The following is a 21,475-nucleotide window of genomic DNA, read 5'->3' on the forward strand; positions in this document are numbered from 1 at the left end:
ATCTGTCTAGTTCTTGGTATTTTTGCTGTATATAGTGTTTCTATAAAAACTAAGTTTAAAATATGACTTAAATGATACTATTTTGAATTTTATGACACTTTGTTTTTAACCGACCCAATTTTTACTTGGCTGAAATCACTTACATTTCATGGTGCTCTTCCATAGATAAAAATTTGTAAAAAATAAATGTCTGTAAAAGAATACTTATTTCATCTTGTTTAAACTTTAAACACCTTTACAGCATCTGTACACACCAACTGCATGTCCATATTTGGAAATTTGAATGAATTATGGAACTTTTATATACCCCAGGGGTGAAAATAAACTGGACAAAAGCCGAGCGTGGGGGTGGTTTTGAAAAAATCGGTATATTTTTTTGAAAGCATGGAAAGCCTACCTACAAATTTGCATGTAGTTCAGTGAAATGATGCTGATTAAGAAAATAATTAATTAGATTATATTTGGATATGTGCCCATTAGAGGTGCACTACCTTAAGTTAGTTCAAAAGATTTTAAAATGAAGCGATATTGTTCTTTTTCGAATACAAATGTGTATATTTGTAGAATGTATGGGTAATTTTTAATTAGTATTTTCACGTTGTTAACAGGTCACCTTTAGACATCTGAAAAGAATATGAATTTCTATAGTTAAAACATACTTAATTCTACTTCTAGAAAGCTGGAAAGACGTGTTCTAAATGCAAACGCAATACATTTATCTATTTTAATTACTGAACTGCCATTATTAAAACGTATTGTGATTTTGCATTGAACCAATGTATCCCGTATTTATAACACTTTATTCTTCTTACACATACAATTAGTTTACGATAGTATGTAAGGGAATATCCGCCAGTGCAAGCATGCAGCGAAATTACAATTTCCTTTTGCTAAATTACAATTTCATTTTGCTTAATGACAATTGTAGGTTACTTTATGACAACACCATGTTGATATATTACAATTGGTAATACACGTGATTACATACATGTTGCTAAATGACAATTGCATTTGGCTTTGTTGTATGTGTTTTGCGTGTTTATGCTTTTTTCTATCAGTTATTGTTACATTACTTGCATGCTTCGTTTTATGTTTACTCGATGAATGCAAATCACGTATTCTTGCGAGTAAATGACAAATGAACCATTTCTGTTAAAAAGTTCATGTGCCTATTTTCTTGTAGCTGATCTATCATCATTTTAATACAAATTAATGCGAAATAGCATATTTATTGTTAGTTTTACTAAGCGAAATGACTAGACACAAGGCAGCAGCTCACATGAAGTAAGCCGAATACCGAATGCATTAAGACGAATGCATTAGTAATACTGAATTCATACACGACGGAGAACCAGAGTTGTCAGTTGTTTACGGTAGTTTTCGTAAAAGGTTAATATTAAGAACGGTGTTGTATTATATATCTACCAGATAAATTACTCTATCGTGTCATTTCGAACGTATTTTCCACTGTTCTTATTCAGGTAAAGGTTACTTGTATAGTGCGTAAACTTCTATCTTTAAAAAGAATATATAGATGTATGCCTCATTGTTTACATATTGTAAAGCTTTGTTAATGTGTGTAAATATTGAAATAAATATTAAAAGAAAAGTATGTAGTATATATCAAAAAAATAACAGTTTGACGAATTGCGTTAAGACCCGGTTTCCATATGCACTACGCATTTTGTAAGCATATTTTCCATTTTAAAGTCACATCATACATTTAATTCATGAAGATGTTACAATTTTTAATACATGAACTAATAATAAAGAGAAGATAGAATCAATAAACAAATAAACATAAAGATGTAAAGGAAAAATTACAGTAGACAAATATCTTTCAGAGAATAAAATGGGCTGTTTACATCACCGACTTAATTAATTATTTACATCTTTCATACGTCAAAGAGTGTCAGCGCTTAAAGCTAATTGAAGTTGAAATATGGTAGAAATAATATTTTTTAATACCGCAAATCAAAGAATGGACAGAATTATTAATTATTAAACTATGAAAATTTTATTACATATAAAATTTTATGACAAACAGCGTATTTTATAACAACGACAACATGCAGACAAAAAGCGCCGACACGAAATATGAATAAAATAGATAAGCATCTCGTACCTGTATCACATGTCCGATGTTGCCATCTGTCACATAAATCACATGTGATGGCATGTTGGCGAGGTGAGACTATCCGATCACACGAAATACACAATTCGTCTGCCATAAGAACGTGTCGAAATATAAATTCACGACTGACGCTGCCATGGCCAAGTTGCTTTTTATATACACTTTCGGCGAATATCTTGAGATCAAAAGATGCAAACTGGCTTAAAGTTTATAAAAACAATATCACGCCTTTATAATGTCTCCTTTTGATGTTTCTGTGCTAGTAATTAGTCAATCATCTGATCACACGTCTTCCGATCTAAGTGTGTTTGATAATTGTTAAATTGATCCCGAAATTATTTTAATTTCCAAATCAATGCATCATACCTCTGCCAAACTAATTAATCGTAATACTTTACGTTTGTAACACAATGAATCATAACGTTTCCGTTAATTAATTGCAATTAAAATCAAACGGATAATTGAGCAAACATCAAATTTGTAATTATTAAATAATCTTAATTTTGCAATTAATAATAAAATTTGTATTAAAAATCTTAATTTTCCATATATGTTAAACAAATACTTTTCGGAGCGAAAGAATCCTTTACAAAAGCCTAATATTACATAATAATTAAATAAGGGCGAAACAACCCACTTGTAAGGGCGAAACGACCCTGGGCGAAACGACCCGGGGTGACAGAGGTGAACGGGATTAAGGGCGAAACGACCCGAGACCCTTGTTTATTAGGTAAATTGCATACGATTGTAATCCCCATTTCGAACGTTGAGTTGTCATTTGGTTTGTGATTAAGGTCTATTTGAAGTTAATTGACGTAATCTTGTTTTCATTTGTAAACACGTCAAACGTCCCATAGTATTGTTGTAACGAAAGTGGTTTACGATGATCAAAACGTCTAACTGTTGGCTTGTTTGAATTTAACTATTAGTTTCATTATGTTACCATCGCATATCTTCGTAACACTGTCATTTATCTAATCACATCGGTTGATACCTAGGTTGGTAAAATTGTATCTTATTCAAATGATTCTTTTTAATTGTTTTTTTACTAGTTTATCCCCAATACGGCATGGAAATACATACAAAGAGCTAATTAAAATGAGAGCAATGTGAGAAAATAAGTATGCACAGTTACCTCATTTACGAACAAAAATAATTATGTATTTTTTAATTAAATGGTTTCTCTTTTTCATTTCAAATGTTTATATTTCGGATACTGTTTTATACTATTATCAATATATGTTGACAATCTTACACCTATTTCTGTATATTGGGTACGAGATGACTTTGGATAGGTACCAGTTGACCAAAAACAGGTATAAGTTGACCAAAATTGGTTTGAGTTGATCACAGTATGTGTTGAAAAGTTACCTAATAGGTGTCTTCAAACAGACACATTTAATGAAGATTTTTCTTGTATAGACTTAAATGGTAGATCGATCTTATTTTTCTTTGCATCTATAATGTATAGCTCAGTGACCCAGTTAATGTTTACGGTTTGTAACTCAGGGGTCCTGGGTTCGATCCTCACGTGCGGTGCTGATTTTTTTTCATGGGAGTTTCCTCTGGCCAGACTGCAGAGCCCTAGCCTAGTACTGGTGAAACCCAGGAAGCATAATTAAGTGCATTTTTGCCTTAATGTAAGTTAAATAAACGGGCAAAAACACCATACAAATAAACACATCAAGATGTAAGTACGTTTAGGATAATGGGGGGGTTGAAGATTTCCCATAAAGATGGTACTAAGATGATCCAAGCAGATAAGATCATATTTCTGTGAAAAATGTATAGAAACTTACATCAGCAAGTGTAATATCTGACTACGTAACAGTTATTATCTCTTGAATCTATGATTATACTACATAATGGTGACTTGTTTTTATAAATAAAAAATAAAGTACATGAATACATTTGCAGATATGAGCCAACAGCAAAGAGCAGCTGCTCTTTTAAGGCAGGCAGCAGATTTGTTGAATGTCAACCCATGTGACAGGAGTACACAATACCAGCACCTGCACCAGTAACCTCTGTCAGTAGTACTAGTGCTGCAAAGGCAATGTTTGCACCCGACAGTAAAAGAAGGAGGCATGGACATGCAAATACAGGAACTGTGGCAGTGTCAGCACTGGACCATTACACCGAGGTGTAATCAGGTAGGCATCACTAAAGAGGCCTGTGCTAGATATTTTGGAACTACAGTCTATACTACACTAATTCTTTTTTAATGTAAAGATTTCTATTGTTTCATTATATTTATGCATATACATCTTATTTTACTGTGCAAACTTAAAGAAGTCATTTATTATTGGATACTTCCTAATAATTGTTTACAAGACCTTCCTGTACTTTCAATTTGTTCTTGAAACTCCCTACACAATTAATGATTAGGAAAATGCTTTTAGCAGCTTACTCTAAAAAGGTTTATGGAATGAGTTCCATAGTTTAGGATATTTCAAACACTTTTGAATTAAAAAAAAATAATTCCCAAGTGTACCCGTCCTTTTTCCAATTAGGCAAAGACATCGCTGCAATACAGAAAATCAGATTCCACAACACGGCACTTATAAGTACTGTATACAAAATAACATGTGTATCAAGTTAAGTCAGGTTCAAACTGCACAGTTTATACCAGTAACTCTGGTGGTATCAGTTATAGAATAAAAATGTTTTTGCCCGTTAAATCCCAGGTAAAGTACTATAATAAGTTATCAGTTATACAATTGCATATACTTAACGTTTCTTAATAAGGCCTAAGCTCTTGCATAAATCAAGCTAAATATTAAATGATTTATACCTTAACAAGACAAATGTGTTGCATTCACTTCCCTACTGTAAATGCAGGTTCCTGCTTACAACTAATGACCACCTGTTGAAGGAGCTAGACGTTACCAGGGAGAGACACCAGCACAAAGGTGAATCAGATTAACTGGAGCTACAAGCAGCTTAAGAAAAAGCTTTAGGGACCAGTCTAAATGTTCTGATAATGATAATAGTTTGTTATGTGTTTTATTGCTAAGAATTTTGGCTACTCGGTATTCAATATCTAAAGTGGTATTTTATTAAGATTTAGAAAACAATAAGGCCAATCTTAATAAGAAATATTCTGCTGGAACATATTGAACTGTTTATTTAATCATGCAGCAATTTGTTTTTTGCCATTTGATCATTTGGCATGCTTAAGCTCAACATAATATTAGAGAAATTGATTTATTTCACATTATTTTACTTATCTTGCAATGATTTTACAAGCATCTTTTTCACACATCTTGTAGATTGGTAAGCAGATATGTTCTTGCTAGATTTCGATGGTGTAGTTTTTTAGTTAAAATGTCTTGCCTTTCTATTTTGTTGTGCTGACATTTAGACATTATTTATAATTTGTTTGCAGTGAACAGCCTAGGTTTAATAGACCTGGTACATGTATTCAATCAAAGTGAGCCGCGTTCTGGAGAAATTGGCTTTATGCATGTGTGTGAAATGTCGTCCCAGATTAGCTTATGTGGTCCACATATGCTTATCTGGAACAACACTTTCGGCCTTGACTGGATTTGCTTTTTCAAAATACTTTCTTTGAACGAAAAATCTCATAAAACCAAGTGTCTTTCCTGATTAGCCTGTGCGGACCGTACAAGTTAATCTGCGACAACACCTTAGGAACATGCATTAAACCCCATTTTCACAGAGCAAGGGTCAATTGTATTTATTTCCTTTCAATATTTACATGCCCTTTATTTTAGGACCATACAGATTCTAAATGCCTATTCATTGTAGGCTGAATATTCAGGTATAACCAAAGTGACATACGATCTTTGTTAAGACAGGGCCCTGAATTCTAGCATTTAATGAGGTTATGTGCTTTTCCACACTTATTCTATGTCTTTTATAAGTAAAAGGTGAACACTAGCAACAATATAATTTGCTACCAAAAATGTTTTCCATATATATTACTTCTTTTACATGAAAGAAGTTAACATGTGTAAAAAAGTTTGGCAAACAAAATGATGGGTATTAATTTCTTTGTGGTTTTATGCATTTATTTTACACACATTATAAAACCATGATGAAGTATATGTAATTAACTAATATAAATCAGTTTATTTATTGTTTATCCAGGCATATACATATAACCAGACAGTAGTGCAATCTCACATGTATATGTAGGTTTTTAACTTATATTGCACCAGTGTATAGATTGTTTTGAAACAATTGTATGCTCATGTTAAAGTTGCATGTGTCTAGTCATAAGCAGTACGTGTGGGATACACTAGCAACAGGACCAGAGTGATCATTTTGTTTTCAGATGATGTTTATTTAATGTGTGTTTCATCCACATATTTATTTAACCAGAATGCCATGTAATACATATATTTCCTAATAAAATTTAAAAAAAGTTTATTCAGAATTTAGATTATGTTGACACGCTATTTCATCATGGATAGCTTCATCCACAGTCATTACAAGACACACAGCAACAACATAATTGAGCCAAGGTCTGGGAAAATGGGTCTTAATGCATGTGCGTCAAGTGTTAATCAGGGAAAATCAGCGATGATATTTAACCTAAATGGAATTGTTCGATAAAAAATGTCTCTGGCGGAAAGTGTTGTCCCTGATAAGACAATGCTGACGGTACAGGATAATCTGAGACAACATTTTGAGCACATGCATCATTGAGTCCAATTTTTCTAGAGCCAGACTCAAATGTTAAAGCAATGCACTATTAAAAATATATCCCATGAAGAGCAGTAATAGTGGTTTGCAATTTATTGAAAATCTCATAATAGTTCAAATAAAAAAGATGTATTCATTATTTACAACAAGATGCAATCATCTTTCCAAAACAACAACACAATTGGCATTTCTTGTAAACTTTAAAAGGCTATTCACACTATATGATAAATTAAACTGGTATTTATTATAAACAATACATACTAAAGAAGCACATACAGTTCTCACTATTCTATTCATAGCAATTCATATTGATTTCAACAACAACTACCATAAACAGCATTCCCATTTGCATCTTTTAAAAGGAACAAGTATTTTAAATGCTATTTCAAAACACAACCTATCATGGAAACAAAATGTTGACTTTTGAAGGGGCACTGTCGTATAAAGCTCTTTCTTAAAATGAACGTTTTTTAGTAATCAAGATAGAAAATTACAGTACCTCTTCGACTCCTTCAAAATATATTGGTACATACAAAATAAACACTAACTCATACTGATGTAACAACCGGTGACATGCAGTCTGATTTCTGGTTATCTGCTGTAACACCCTTTATACAGTGTGAAAATTACTTAAAATATTATTTTATGTAAGACATTTCTGGCTGAACAAAAGCTTTTTATAACAAACAAGAGCTGTGTTCGTGAAACACAATGCCCCCTACTGCGTCGCTTTGAAGCCATATATTTGACCTTGAAGGATGACCTTGACCTTTCACCACTCAAAATGTGCAGCTCCATGAGATACGCATGCATGCCAAATATGGAGTTGCTATCTTCAATATTGCAAAATTTGACCTTGACCTTGAAGGATGACATTGACCATTCACCACTCAAAAGGTGCAGCTCCGTGAGATACGCATGCATGCAAAATATCGAGTTGCTATCTTCAATATTGCAAATTTGACCTTGACCTTGAAGGATGACCTTGCCTTTTCATCACTCAAAATGTGCAGCTCCGTGAGATACACACGCATGCCAAATATCAAGTTGCTATCTTCTATATTGCAAAACTTTGACCTTTGACCTTGACCTTGATGGATTACCTTGACTTTGACCTTTCACCACTCAAAATGTGCAGCTCCATGAGATGCGCATGCATGCCACAAATCAGCTGCTATCTTCAATATTGCAAAATTTGACCTTGACCTTTCACCACTCAAAATATGCAGCTCCATGAGATACACATGCATGCCAACTATCAAGTTGCTATCTTCAATATTGTAAAATTTGACCTTTGCCTTGAAGGCTGACCTTGACCTTCACCTTTCACCACTTAAAATGTGCAGCGTCAAATATCAAGTTGCTATCTTCAATATTGAAAAAGTTATGGCCAATGTTAAAGTTTTCGGACGGACAGACAGACGCCATATATTTAAAATTTGACCTTGAAGGATGACCTTGAGCTTCACCTACCTTGCCACCCTACCGGGGGCATAAAAACATATTCCACCAGGTAAATATCAACAATTATGTAAGTTATATCTAAGAAAAGGTTGTTGTTGTTGTTGTTTATACAAAATCATTACATCAAGTGTAAAAAATCTTGCATAATCTAAAAAAAATCATTTTTAAATCATTTTTCAAATTTCTTGAATCATTCACAATAGTTTTCTAATAAATGTTCATTGATGTTTTTACATGATCTTCATGATGCGGTAAATCTGATGAGAAAGAGACCCATATGGTGTCGGTCACTTCACTGCCATCACTTCGTTTTGAGCAAGACCCAGGTCCTACAATGTTGAACATTAATGTTAATGAGCCTTGTCGTGCGAATGGATATTAGAATCTAACTTCAACAGATGCGACCTGAAAAACTGCAGACCAGCCTGTGCATCTGCCTACCTGTCTGCCATAAAGTCACATAAAGTTTCGTGGTCTCATAAGGGGACATTATGACTCCTTATCAGAGTCTACGGATGGCAGAGGCATATCTGCAGCACCGCGCTGATATGTCCTAAGACCCATTTTTGCATGAGCTTCTGAAGTAAATTTCTCCTTTAGACAATTTTTGTGATCAAAATCTCAAAGATAACATATATTGTTTATATTTTGTTTGAAATGTGGTAAAATATACTATTAAAGTGAAAATAAACAAAAAAACTACAAGAAAATTTAAAATAAGATGCACTAATAGTAGAGGAATCGTTCGTGTAATGATTAAGGGCTAGTCTATAGATGCATTTTAACATTATTGTTTTCACAAGAATAGCTGGATGCGGATGTTCTGATTATTGCGGTGGTATATTGAATGCTTACTTAGGTGATTCTCACTCAATGCCGTATTGTCATGTCAAAACCTCATAAACTTTAAAAACAAACACACATACGAGATATGCACTCCCCTTGTATATAAAGGGTGTCCTGAATCCAGCATTGGAGTGATTGCTGGATGGAGCCCCCTAAACGACACCAGGGCCTTGCTTTAACATTTTAGAAGATTTTCATCGCCCTGAACGCATGTTCAGAACCTTGGCAAGCAACATTGGACACAGCCGGACCTGCAATAACACAGCAGGCATATGGATTTTTGATGGCATTCACACTTACGCAAGAAAATGAATATATATATATATAATTAACTCATCTCTTCAATGTCTTTCATTCATGTTAAAGGGACAAAAAAAACAATACTTGACTGATTAATTCACTTTATGCACTTTTTCAAATTTAAACATGTGGCATAGTACCTCACTTTTATGCCCCAGGATCGAATGATCGGGGGTGTATTGTTTTTGGCCTGTCTGTCTGTCTGTCAGGTCTGTCAATACTAAATAAACTGTACGCTGAAGTTTCTTTAGCTAGTTACAACAGAGACACGTTATGCTTTTAAGTTCTTGTTATAGCGTAAATAAATCAAAAAAAGTAGAACTTACCTGGGCATCATTTTTCTCAAAGCGTTGCATCATTTTTCTCAAAGCGTTTACAAAAAAAAACAGTTATAAGGTGTCGATAGTGGGAATCCAAGCAAAACAATAGGCATTATGTAAACGGGCAAGGTTTTTACTCTATCACCGCTTTTTACAAAGGATTCCAGAAATAGTCGATGTATCACGGTTGATACCGGAGATTTTGATTTTGATGTTAAGAGTGATCTCCCGGCAATAGTAATTTACGCTGCAATTTGCGCTGGAATTAGTTTTTTTAATACTGGTTCCCCTTACGGATTGTGAACTATTTATAATGGCGGTGTATGCACAACCGAAGACTTATTCTTAATCAAAGACGCACTAGCAATCGACTTAAAAAGTAATATAGATCCACAAAGATATGAACAGCTTGTTAAATTTAGTAGCAATATAGTCAAATGCACATAGTTAAACAAAGAACGCCGTAAGAATAAGCATTAATACAAATTCCAAAAGTTCAACTGCAGTTGTCAATAACACACACGAAGTAAATATATATATGAAGTAATTATAAACTTATCAACATGCGACATTAAGATGAAATGTTTGCATAGCAAATGTAACTAGGCAAAATGCAAAGACCATGTATCAGAAAGCGTATGACATTAGTTAAAATGAGAATGTCATTTAACATCATGCATGGACTGGCGGATATTCCCTTCCATACGATAGTGAGTATTTAATTTCAGATGTGTGCTTGGTTGCACGTGCAGCTATTTTAAAATGGACATGTACGTATACTCATCATGGGTCACTTTACTAGACAGCCGCATTTGTTATGTGTATATTTCAATTGATGTTCTCATTATTAATTATTTCTAAACATGGTGTGTCAGTTGATAGTTTTAATTTACACGTTTCATAATGATTGTAAAAACAAATACCCGCTTGTGACAAATTCCATTTTACTACTGCAGAAAATTGAGCCAGCAAATTGTTTGGTTCGAACTCAATCATTTTTGTATGCAAGGCACGTCGTTGTTTCAGTTATACAATTATATCGCACCAAATTTTGTATAACACTTCCGAATACATAACATACCCCCATACGATTTGTTGAAATATATTTTTAATATCTTTGTTAATAAAATTCATGCTGTAACATGTTATTCGCGTTTCTGATTTATGTAATGAGCTTTCAAACAAAGTTATATTGGTTTCGTATCTGTTCTAGTCCGATATAAAGGAGAAATTCGAAAAATCTATTGAATTAGACTTTACTCTATAGTAAGCCATTCACATTGAACTTGTGCACTCACTCCATTTTACTGCATTATTTCTGTGCGTTTTTTGTTGTGGTTAGCTATGAATTGAGAAAATAAACAAGTGCACAGTGTCGTCCTAATCCGTCTAAAATCAATGAGGCATTATATATAAGCTGTTTAGACCTTTGTGCAAGTAAACATGTTTTTATTTTAAACTACAGAAAAGTGTTTGTGTTCAAATAAAAACAGCGCCACAAGGTTAATCGAGTGAAGGTCCATTTATTATTGTGTATCACAATGATACTGCTTAGTACAATATGTCATTAGCTCAAAAACACGAATGCGTACTAAATAAGTTTATTTTACTCCCAAAGTACAACTAAAATGTGTTGTTTAAGTATCTGTGTATGTGATGAATACATGAAATAGATATTACATGTCAGCTAAAAAAGCTGAACCTACCTCAGGTTTGAACATATTTACAACTATTCAATGAAAATATAAAGTTTATTTCCTATATTGACCAAACATGTTTTCTGCACTATTACTCATTAGATATAAATGTTAAACATTCAACTTTGCAGTGTTTATACTAAAATGCAGCATCTATGACGAGCATTTATGTACGACAAATAATATCTATAAAAAATCCGTTGTTGCGAAATCATTGATGAGTTCCACAATTTCTGCCTTTATGTTCGTTTTAAAATGATTATTATTGACTAATATCTTTCTTCCAACCCATAATCGGGCAAATCCGTCATAGAGAAACATAGACAAATGTTACGAAAATAACAGTTGTTTATTTATGCAAGTCCAGTCTTATCCGAGACATTCAACACAAATTCAATGCACTCTTGTACCTTGAAACCAGAAAATTTATAGACTTAATGATTACATGTTTTCATTATAGTAAACTATTTGCGTATGGTCATTGTACTTTAATAGGCATACGTGTGCATATTATATTAGTGAATTATAAACTTACACCTGCGCAATTGTTGAACTGCACTATTTAATGGTTAATCTATTTCATCAAGCCGCTCTTCAATGTTACGACTGCCAAAATGTGACCGATGCAAACGCCGGCAACAAAACGGTCACTTGCGCTTCTAATGAGGTATTGTTAAATGCCATTATAGTTTTTTCAGTATTTACTTATTTCCAAACACATTATGTGGGTTCTATAATTATTCTATTATTATTTGCGAACTACATTTCATTTACTGTATTCAATGTTGCCGTTCATTTTACATAGAGAATAATAGGTTAGTGTTTATTATAGATCAGGTTTATCATGCGAGGCTTAGAAAACAAAAAGCACGAGTAAACCTTTTTATTTAAACACAATTAGTTTGACTGGATAATTTTGCTGGATTTATGACGTCATTTCGTCGAAATATTGACGTCATTTCCTGCCGTTGATTATAGATGATATTTAATCAATGGGGCTTTAATCAACCGAATTCGCTGTCAAAGTGGGATAAAATGTATTATATTTCTTTTATTGCTTATATAATTGTCATTTGATTATATATGTATGGATGTTAATATTTTTTTATATACCTATAATTTTAGGCATGCTTCATGGGTTCAACTACGCTGACTAATACTGAACGGACGTACACTTTAACGTGCAAAGATAATATTGTAAGTAAGCACATATATTTCTATTTTAACAAGTAGTCATTGCATAAAATGCATATTTAGCTACATCATTTTCGTCTTTTTAAAATTGTAGGCAAAAGGACGTTCACTGCTGGGTTTGTTTCGAAATACTTGTGTTATACTATGAGGAAATTAATTGTCTTTTATATATAATACGTGGTGTCTTTTTTGTGACAAATGGTCATCTTGCTTAAATAAGGATATTGTAATGATGAAACTGGATTTCATTATTATATTTGACCTTTCACCCTTTTTGGCAGCATTGTAACCAACTAGGTCCGTCAAGTGCTTTGGTTGGACGATCTGTTTTTAATGATGAATCGTCGTCTTTCAAACGTGATGTAGCCTGCCACGAATGTTGCGCCACACCCCTATGCAACAAGGCTCTGTGAAACCATCCGAGACGTACGTACGATTGATCAACTTCAAACTCACACAACGCACAAATAGCATCATACAAATGCAAACGAAGTGCATATTATACAAAGACGTTGTAAAACTATCAATTTAAAACGAGAAAGCAGTCCAGAGCCTGAACAGAGGTTCAAATACGTTCTTCATCATACTGTCTGTTATTGTACAACCTATTTGAGATCATGCTAGAAACGATATAATGTGAAACTTTCTTTCAAACAACTGTATGTTGTTTTCCGATAAAAAAAAGATTAATCAATAATTATATCGTATGCATAATCTTAGAACAGTATGTTTGCATTTGGATGTCATTAGTCTTATTATGATTTATCACGTGTAGTCTATCTTTGATATTATAGTGAATAATTAATTTCTATTGATGTACTTGTAAAAATGCTGTTATCCACATAGACAACCTGAACTAGAACCTAAGTTTAATGTCTAATAATGGAATGACTATCTACATAGCACATGCATATTGTCTTTATAAACAGCGGCAACTTGTACTGGCGACCAATCTGTTGACAGTGCTAAGATTCACTCCCTATTCAATGTGTTTGCTGACATTCAGAAGGCTAAGCTGGTTTGTCCAAGGTTTTGCAACCTCTGCAACGTAGGTTTGTAACTTCTAAAATTATTTTGCTCAACAATATACTAGATCTATTACGCTGTTTGAACAGTTTGCGCCATTAAGTTATGTCGTCGTGTTGTAACGACATATCGTTTTTAGCTATCGATAAAACATCCAACTACTTTTGATAATTGATTTTCATCATGATAATCATTTAACCAACTTCTAATGAAAACACTATCATAAAAACTAAACACGAAAAAGTCACTACTATAATAGTTTCCCCACAGGACTTCAAGCCATATCGCTAAACAAGGCTTTTGAATTCGGACAGTGTACAGTAAATAAGTATTGACACAAACTTTACTCATTTGTATACATACTTTTGTTTATTTACACGTGCTTTGTTTTAATTAATATGTGTGTTATTATTTTTACACCACAACCAATTAATACAATTTAACTCCGCACGAACGCACCTACACAATCATGCATACTGGCCTACATAAGCACATCACTAAAACGCGAAGGTTGCCCAGGTTTTTCGCTTTCGTTCTATCATTGCCATCATGCGGTATTATATCAAAAGGACCAATATTTTAAACGCGGTCAACGGTACATTCAGTTAGTCAAGTGGTCCTTATAATCCATTTTCCACACAAACCAACTCGACTGATTTTGCTTTTCGGCATCATCTGTTTATTATTTTATGACAAACTTCAGAGATTGTCCCATTAATAATATCCACAGACTCTTACGTTAATCGAAATATGCGAGACATGCCTCTTCGCATTTTTCATTATTTTTCTGTCCACTGTTTTTATCAGTTGACACTTTACTTCTTGGAGAACCTAGTGGAGCCTGGTATAACTTCAAATTCTTATCCAAACTGCCGATGGTGCCGGTAATGTTTCTCGTACCTAACGTCAATGTATTTTTTCAGCCCAGGAAGTACAAAATGACTAGCAAGTGTTGCGTCCAAACGAGAAACATACAGTTCAAATACCGTGGCGTCTTTTAATCTCTTTTTGTGCACAATGGTCGTCGTTCCTCTGGAGATGTATTACATCCTACATCATCTGCAAACCATGACCGTCGACAGACCATAACATGGATCGCAATCTCAGAAAATCCCCAATGCAATATAAATATGACATTCATGTTACTAAAACTCCTGATTTCTTTATAATGGTATGCTGTCGTCTACATGGTCGTACTTTTTGTATAATGTTGTGACATCCACCCTTATCCCGGTCGTATTTACAGACAAAACCTTGAGTCTGCTTCAACATCATTCACCTCTTCCTTTCAATCAGTTGATTTTAGTAACCACTTATCCTTAATGTATTACAACGTCCAAAGTATCATCAAGAATTGATACATTTTGTATACCTAATTTAAGGATTTAGACTAATCGTTCTTTGAAACATGGATTACCGAAACGTCCCACACACAAGATATGATTTTCCCTAATTTCCACCCCCTGAAAAATCGGACTGGAGACAGTCATGATGGTGTCTTGGTCTACATTAAAAGTAATCTATATGGCAAAAGACGATCTGATCTCAAAATCAATAATACTGAATCAATCTGGATCAAGCATTATACTTTTTTTATACCCTGTTCGGTGTATTTTACAGACCCCAGATACACCTGCACGTACACATACTGCCATTGAACACTATATACATCTTGCTTTCGACACGGGAAAAAACTAACATTGTTATGAGCGGTGAATTAAATATCAATTTAAAGAACCCAAACAACAAACTTAAACAGTTATGCAACCAATGCGGCAGCTACACAACTATGAATGACCCGACACATAACACTGAGCGTTCCTCTTAAACAATACACATCATATTGACATCTTAGCCTAACCTTATTCACTCATCGAGAGGGGAGACCGCTGACTTTAACAACAAATGAGATATTTCAGCCCTATCTATAGTATTCTTAACTTTAAAACGGTTCATGGACGCACATTAAACCTTTTCGGTCAGGGCAAATACGAAACGCTTCACTAAGTTATGGCTAACACAGACTGGGACGCAATGAAGCATAACGACCTCAATATATGAAAACAAACTTAACCAAGTACATAATACATACGGCGAGTAACTATATTCCAAACTTACTAATAACAATTCGCCCAATAAAGCCACTCATAATAACCACTCACATATAAAAATCCCATCGTGTCGATTGTTTTTGGAAGCCAAACACACAACCCTTGAACGCGAGTGGTGTAAATTCAGATTTATGTGAGTTTGGGCCGCAATCAGACACGCAAAACAAAATCACCAAGACAAGTTGGTAAAACAGTTTCAATCAACGCCAAATTCTAGATCATGGTGGTCATTTTTATTATGTTTATTCGACCCAACGCGACATCATCTTTACCATCACAATTGAAATATTGAAGACGACACCCTAAAGCCTGTTGTCTTTAATAACTTCTTCACAGAACAAATGCTACTTTACAAAGAAGAATCACCTATTCTAAGCCAGTTCACGCAAGCTCTCACGTGGTTAATGAGGTCAATTTAGTGCTACGGGGTTTACCATTAAATCAAGCGTGAGGTCAATTTTCAGTAAACAACCACATCATGAGAGAACTTTTAACTGAACGTCCTGTTTTTTTAAGTGATATGTTCAATAGTTCCTTACGCTACTCAGTATTCCTTGAACCATGGAAAGAAGCTTTTGTCATGCCGATATACAAATAAGGAGACTCATCTTACCCAGCCAACTATCTCCATACTCAGCACACTAAGAATAGCATTTGATAGAATTATATTTAAACATGCACTTAACTTCCTCCTAAACACTCATCATACCTTTCCCCCTTACAATATGGATTGGCCCATGGTGACTCAACAATAAGCCAGTATAGTTTCGTTCTAACTTTTTTAGCGAGACTATCAATTCTGGAAAAGAGGTCAGAGCTATATTCGGTGATATAAGCAAAGCATTCGACCGTATTTGGCATAATGGCTTATTGTTTAAGCTTACCAATTTAGGCATATGAGGCAGTCTTTTATCGTGGTTTAAATCCTAATTTACAAACCGCAAAACAAAACGTTGTTCTTCCAAACGCAGAATCCAATTAGTCTCATATCAACGCTGTGGTATCTAAGGCAAAATTTTAGGGCATCCTCTGGTTTTAATCATCATTAATGATAGTGTCAAGCATAGTAAATCAAACATCAGGTAATTTGCCGACGACAGTAGCATATATGGTATAGTCGTCCATCCAGTCAACGCTACAGCTAGACTTTACTTCGATCTCGAAAGAATCAACAAATGGGCTAAAGCATGAATTTTCTATTTATATCCTAAAAAAACGGAACCAATGCTTATAAGTCGTAAGACAAACACAAATCAACACCCCCATGACTATGTATAACGTCGCAATTAGCCAAGTATCAAAACATATTATTATAGGGCTCTAATTTACGATAGATCTTAAACCCAGCATCCATATTGAGTACATTGTTAATAAGGCCCACACATCTACTTATCATGTATACGCCCCTTGCTCGAATACGGCTATTTTCTTTACGACAACTGGACATTACAAGACCAAGAACTATAAGAAAACGTCTAACATGAGGCTGCACGAAAAGTTTCAGGTGCCACGAAATTAATTTCTATTCATAAGCTTTTGTTAGAAGTCGGACGAGAAGCTTTATGTAATAGTAGAGCTAAAAATAAACTTACTATTGTTTATAAAATGACCTACAACCTTAACCCAACAATCTATCTGACTTATGTCCACCCAAGAATACTAACGACCGCTATAATTGTTCCAATCAATCACTTTACATTCGAAAAGCTAGAACTTCGCTCTACTACAACTATTTTATCCCATTACACTACTCGTGCTTACAAAAGCCTTCAAACCGAAATCTCGAACGCAACATCAATCATCACATATAAAAAAAGGTATTCCATTATCAGCGGTCAAAATTCCAAAATAGTATTATTATGGCAAACGTAACTCACAGATTATATATACGCGACTTTGCACGAAATGCAATGTGCGTTGACATGATATATTTAGAAAAAACATAAAACAACCGCTCTTTTCTCTTGTTGCGAAGAGGAAACAGCTAGCCACTACTTTTTGCACTGTCCGCTATACGCCACCAATTGAGTGCATCTCTTGAACACTGCATCGCAATTCTGCATACCCTCAACAAAGGTATTGCTTTTTGGAAATCCTTTTATTTATTTGGATGATAGCTGCATTTGTTTTGCAGCAATTCATACCTTTATTGATAACTCTAAACAATTCGATAAGACTCCTTCGGTACGAATTGCCTTATAACCCTTAGGTGTCAAGGAGCTCTTTCTTACTCTAGCTCGTTCTAGCACTCTAGCTCCGCTTCCATTTCTCTATCTTTTACCCTACTAATATAGCGACACTTCTCTTCCAAAAACTATTTTTACGGTACACATCTACTACACCGATCTGCATTCATGTCCATCTGCTCCACCGCCATAAAAACTTACTTCAATTTAATTATACACATTAAAGTACTTTCCACCACACAACCTCTACCTTAACATATATAACAATAAAAGTCCTCCTCGCCTAATGCATCGTTAACTCATGCTCTTTGAACGACTTACACAAAGCTTAGTTTAGCTTCCTGCTTATTCCACATGTTAGTGTGTGTGTATTTCTTGTATATGCATTTCGAAATAAAAATATTTAAACAAACCAACTGAATAAACTTTTGATTTGACAGGTTATACAATTTTTGGGAAAATGTTACCGTTTTTAATAAATGAATACTTTTGATTAAAGTTGATGGAAATTGGAACTGGTGGTCATCATGGAGTAGATGTGACGTCACGTGTGCAAATGGAACACAGACACGTCATCGAACATGCACGGATCCTGCGCCTCAACATGGCGGTCTTGATTGTTTGGGAATAGGTACCGAGAGTCAAACGTGCACTCTAGACCCCTGCCCGGGTATGCGTATTATATGCTTATTTAGTGGTTGTTAAACATAAATCTCATTTAACATCTCATTCGTTCAACTACAAAATAATTTTAAATATATGTATTTATAGGTAATATAGGTTATAGGTAATATTTATAGGTACTATGGTTTAGGTAAAACAAAAAAATAAATGCCCAAAAATACACTTATTATTAACAAAAACAATAGCTAAACTGCTTATAAAATTAAGAGAACAACGTCATGTTTGCTTATACACAAAACAGAGAAAGAAAGTTGTGTTATTTGTAACACACGTGATATCTGGAATCAATGGCGGATGTAGTGCCTAGAACAACACTGGCCTTTTTAAAGCATTTTAAGGGGTTTACTTATGACTTATTAATAACCGTTTGAGAATACTCATGATAAAAAAGTCTAAACCAGTACGATCTTGACCAATCAGATCGCGTTACACTTCACAAGCTTTTGGCAATGGAACATCTTTTCAATGGGGTTTCGGGCTGAATACCATGTAAGGTTCTTGACTTGGAAACATCGTTGGAACTCATTCTTCAGATATGGTTTCAAAGAAACCAAAAAAGTTTGCATTGACTTTCATACCAATATGCATATTTTAGAAATGATTCCTAAACAACAACAACAAAAGTGAAGATTATAGTCCAAATTCAATGTTACAACCTTACGAGTCTTTCGGACTCGTGTCTTGCCGTAAAAGTAAACGTCCGATCACACTATGAGATCTGGAGAAAGAGCGCCATATTTAATAAACGTGAATTTATACATGACGGTATCAATTCTGTTAACGTACAAAATGCCCCGCCTTTCATAACTTATACTCAAATATAAAATTCCACAAACTGTGTTAATGAAGGTTGTTCAAAGATATACAAACGACAAGCTAAGGTATAATGCCTTTTAATTCAATACATTTACACTATTTTATACATTTTATAGCATTTAAAGATACATGCGTTTGTCATCTCACGCTGGAATAAAGCAGTTATATTTCTAATCATTTTGCCCACTTTTCCGATGCCGTCTGTTGCGGTTTATGAGCGCCGATTTGTTAATTTGACATTGTTTTATGCTTTCGGTGTGAACATTATCTGAGATCGTTAGCATTTTAAATGCAATATATAAATAAAATGGAAACGCTATGACCCCCATATTCTTGAACACTTTTTTGTCTATTTTTTATACGTCAAAAATTGCTCAAAACATTTGAAATGTTAATGGTTTGCATAGTTTGACCGTGTGCAATCTTGGAATAATTGTAACTTTGTAACTACTAGTTTTGTACCAAACAATAGTAAACATTTTTTGTATGAACAATTTATTTATGTCAAAACACAGTCCAACAATAAGGTTCAACGGTTGTGCGACAGCTATTACTGTAGTATCTTTTTATAAAGGAACACTAGTCTTGATGTGAAAAGTATATCATGATGGATCGCGTTGGTGATATCCACTATACACATTTGTGTTATGTTTACCCAAGCCCAACATGTCTCTAACAGTTATAGTTGAATGACCTGCAATCAAAACATATTGTGCAAAATACAACTTCTATATTTCCGAAAAAAAGAATAAAAGTAATAATTTAATAACACTTGTGTCAAAGTTAATTGTAAATAGTTTGGATTCCTTCAGTATTACTAAGCAAGTGTATGTATGCATATACTTATTTGATAATGTCACTTTGTGCATAATTAATAATATAGCAAACACAAGGACGTATACAGACACAGACAAACACACACAACATATCTGATCATGTTCTTTCCATGTTTACAGTTCACGGTTGCTGGAGCCTTTGGTCACCATGGGGATCATGCTCAGTCACGTGCGATGTGGGATTGCAGAAACGTAACAGATCATGTTCTAATCCATATCCGTCCAAAGATGGCGACCACTGTTATGGAGATTCCGGAGATGATCAGATTTGCTACGGGCCTGGATGTACAAGTATTTCTTTATTTTGGTGTTTATATTTGTAGGTTGAACGTTATTTTTTTTTAATTCTGCAGAAAATTTGTACTGGTCAACTGTGTGAAAAATATTAATACCATGGTTATATTTTTCAGCATGATATAGTTAAATACAAATCACACGATTCTTTAAATGAATACAGTTTTCATTTAACATAAAAATACGTAAGCAAACATTACACTCATAAACAACGTGAAGCAACTGTCCATGCAAGCACAATTTCATTGGGATTGATTTACATAACTGTTGCGTATTATAGCTTTTTTGCCACACATTAACATATTCGTGTCCTACTTTAATTGTTTAGTTTTACAACTGTTTCTATATACACAAAACACCATGCTATCATTTCTATAACACATTTCTTTACTAGATGGTGGGTGGTCGGCATGGGGAAATTGGAGTTCCTGTACAGCAACATGTGGCGGAGGTCTAAGAACAAGGGATCGGAGGTGTAACAATCCAGTTCTGTCATATCTTGGGCGTTATTGCGATGGTCCATCGCAAAATGGACCAAATGTAACAACGTTCCTTGTACATGTTAATAAAGTTATTGTATTCTTAATAATTAATCAATTGATGAACGAACCTCACTCTCTTTTTTATAATAACAAGCAGAAAATTAATACCGCTATCCTTACTGCGAGTTTCGTGTACGTTACCCCCAAAAAGGAAACAAATGATAACGAATGTAAATCGCGATTCGTAAATATATTCGAACACTTATTTTAATTTCAACTGACTATATCGGCAAGGTACGACTAGATAAGCAGCCTTGGCAGACCATTCTAAAACATATTTCGATATTACAATTTTCTTTTACATATTTGTATGATGCAGATTTATTGGTTATTCAATCAGCCTACTATTAAACG

The 21,475-nt window shown here is 34.2% G+C and overlaps 1 long non-coding RNA gene across 2 annotated transcripts; it reads left to right on the plus strand.

Annotated features, from left to right (window-relative positions):
• Positions 1–1,445: 1,445 nt before the first annotated feature.
• Positions 1,446–5,722, plus strand: LOC127867358 (uncharacterized). 2 transcript variants are annotated; one of them, XR_008043458.1, is made up of 3 exons: positions 1,446–1,481; positions 4,052–4,287; positions 4,976–5,721. It is a non-coding gene; the product is annotated as an uncharacterized LOC127867358 (long non-coding RNA). The 2 variants fall into 2 exon arrangements; XR_008043457.1 differs by lacking the exon at positions 1,446–1,481 and adding an exon at positions 3,386–3,726 and having other exon boundaries at positions 4,976–5,722.
• Positions 5,723–21,475: the final 15,753 nt, after the last annotated feature.

The sequence above is a fragment of the Dreissena polymorpha genome, chromosome 2, assembly GCF_020536995.1.
Source record: "Dreissena polymorpha isolate Duluth1 chromosome 2, UMN_Dpol_1.0, whole genome shotgun sequence".
Classification (NCBI taxonomy): domain Eukaryota; kingdom Metazoa; phylum Mollusca; class Bivalvia; order Myida; family Dreissenidae; genus Dreissena; species Dreissena polymorpha.